We start from the raw sequence: 3,221 nt of genomic DNA on the forward strand, positions 1-3,221 counted from the left end.
AGATTCTTAAGCTAAATGACATTTTAATTTTCCTTCAACCCTGCACTAAATGTGATCAACAAGGCATGGAACACTTTTTAAGGAGTTACTCCTCTCCAGTTATTTTTTTTTTCAGACAATTTTTGATTTTTTTCTTTAAATTAAAATTTTTAATTTTCTTAAATTAAAAAAAATCATTAAATTTGTTGCCTTTTTGATTAATAATAATCATACATAGTTGAATTTGTTCAGTACTTTTACATTGTTAGTAAAAATTTTAGAAATCATTTTTTTGAAAGAAAAAAGGAAGCAACATGTTCTCATGCAAACTTACATTAGGGACACTTTAAAATTGTTGACTATGAATTAATTTTCTTTGAATTCCAATGATTTTTCCTTAGAGTTTCTTCCAATTTCAATGGCATTTTCATTCTGTTTTTAGTCTTTCAAGTGGAAATGCCAGCCAGACAACCCTAATATTGGCATATAATAAAACTAAGGCCAAATTTTTCCACTCCATATCTTCCATTACTTTCCCATCTTAATACTCACTCACTTTACTTTGAAGTCCTATAGATCTTTTCCCATCATTCTTCTCTCAACATCATAAACTATAATTTGCCCCAACCTCACATACTCTTATTTCCACCTCACCTCCTTAATCCTAGACATGGCAGGTGAATCCTCCTTAGCTCAGGCTTCCTTTCATCCCAGATTTTCACATGGTTAACATTCTAGTCTCCTTGGGTCTTTTCTGCAACAGTACTTTCACTGACCACCACAACCATGTCTCCCTTTTTATTTATTGTCTAGATAGATAATTATAGAACATTCAATATAATCTGCTTTGTATATTTTATCTTCCAGTTGAATGGAAATTCCACAAGGCTAGAAAGTGTTGTTTATTTGTCATTTCTGATGCCTGAACAATGTCTGACATATTATTGGGACCTAGTACACACTTATTGAGTAAATAAATGAACAAATACATTGTATGCTGCTTTTAAAGTTAGTTAAATGAAGATTCAACATAGTGTTGCAAGTCCTAGCGACAGCAATCAAGCAAGAGAAAGATGTAAAGTGAACCTAAATTGGGAAACAGTAAGTAAGACTAGGAATATTTTCAGATGACATGATAATAAATATAGTAAGCTCTAAATATTCCATTAAAATAGCTATTATAAACATAAATCAGTAAAGCAAAAACCAGTGTACAAGAGTTGGTTGTATTCTTGTATGCAAACAATGAACTAGAAGAGAAAGAAATCAGTAACATAATACCAGTCATAATCATATAAAAAAAGAATAAATACCTAGAAGTAAACTTGACAAAAGGGTTGAAAGTCCTAATAACTAAAACAATAAGGCATTGTGAAAAGAAGTATAAGAAAACACAAAGAATGGAAAAGATATTCTTAGCTCAAAGGATATGTATAGTTTTAATGCAATTTGTGTCAGACTTTAAGAGAAATTCTTAAAAGCAATAGAAAAAACATTACTGAGATTTATATGGAAAGACTCTGAAACATCAAATTGGTCATGACAAAAATAAGAGAGAAGGTATCATAATCCCAGACTTCAAGCTATCCTACATAAATGTAGTACTTAAAACAGCACAGTATTGGAATAAAAACATGGAGATTAGTGGAACTGAATTGAGACCTCAGTAAACACACATTTATATGGACAGTTAATCTATAAAAAATAATTCAAGAATACACAATTAAGGGTCTCCCTTGTGTTGTAGGGGTTAAATTTCAGCACTATCACTTTTATAACTTGACTTCTACCCCAGGACCAGGGAGTGGGTTACAATAAACCTCTCCTGTCATGCCCCCTGCTCCCCTCAGCAGTATATTTCAGTAGATCTCCCTGTTCTGCTCCACACTCTGTCTCTGGTGAATCCTCTTATCCCCACTCCTCTGTCCTATACCCCAGTTCTTCAATGGGGAAAGAAAATATCTTCAGCAAGTGATGATAAACTGGACACTCATATAGAAAAGAATAAAACTACACCACTATCTCACAAACAAAAATTAATTCAAAGTGAATTAAAGATGAGTATAAGACTTAAAACCATGAATTATATAGAAGAAAATATAAGCAGGACACTACATGGCATTGGCTTCAGTGATACTTTTGGAAACAAAAGCAAAAATAAACATATGGGGCAATATTAAACCAAAAAGCTGCCGCAACAGTAAAATAAAATATCATTAAGCTGAAGTCTGCTTATTGAATGAGAGAAAATAATTATTTATCACACATCAGACAAGTGGCTAGTATCCAAGATCTATAAAGAACTCATATAACTCAGCAAAACAGACAACTAAGAATCTAGCTAGTCAACTAACAATAAAATATGGAGATAAGACTCAAATAACACTCTTCCAAATGAGGTGCACAGATGGCCAATGGACACATGAAAATAACCATATTATTACTTAATATCAGAGAAATACAGATCAAAGCCACAATAAGAGGCCACCTCACACATGTGCAGCTGGCCCATCTCAAAAAGACCAGAGACAATTGTTGGTCAGAGGTGTGGAGAAATTTTGGTGTGGGAATGTAAACTGGTCCAGTCCTTCTGGAAAAGAGTACAGAGGTTTTCTCAAAATACTAAAAATTGATCTATCATAAACTCAAGAAATTTCACTCTTAGCCAAAGACTATAAAACCTTATTCTAAGTGACATATGAATTCCATCATTTATTGTAGCACTATTTAGAGTAACCAAGTTACAGAAATAACCTAATTGTTGAACCTAACTGACAGGTGAGTGAATTAAGAAGCTGTGGTATATGTATGCAATGGAATCCTGCTAAGCTAAAAACAAATAGATATGCACCTTGCCATTTGCAAGGACATGGTTGGACTAGAAGGGGTCACGCTAAACAAGTTAAGTCATAACGTGGACTACAAAGATATGTGAAGAAACCGACAAAACTAAACCAAGTAAACCCTAGAAATCTGACTGATGAACTGAGAACACCAGAAGGGAGCCTGATAGACAATGGGAGGAGTGTGGGTGCCTTGGAGGTAGGTGAGATGTTATGATATACAACTGAAGAAGTGTGAACCTGTACTTCTAAATGAAATGCAATGTTGTAAATCAATGTCACCTCAATAAAAGATAATACGCTGAACATGTTAGATGGTAACTTCAATTCCACTTTAATTCTCATACTTGTTAACTGTTGTGGTTATATCACACATGGAAAGTAAGTTTTTTCTGGTCC

Source organism: Condylura cristata, unplaced genomic scaffold, assembly GCF_000260355.1.
Source record: "Condylura cristata isolate star-nosed mole 26May11 unplaced genomic scaffold, ConCri1.0 scaffold00046, whole genome shotgun sequence".
NCBI lineage: Eukaryota > Metazoa > Chordata > Mammalia > Eulipotyphla > Talpidae > Condylura > Condylura cristata.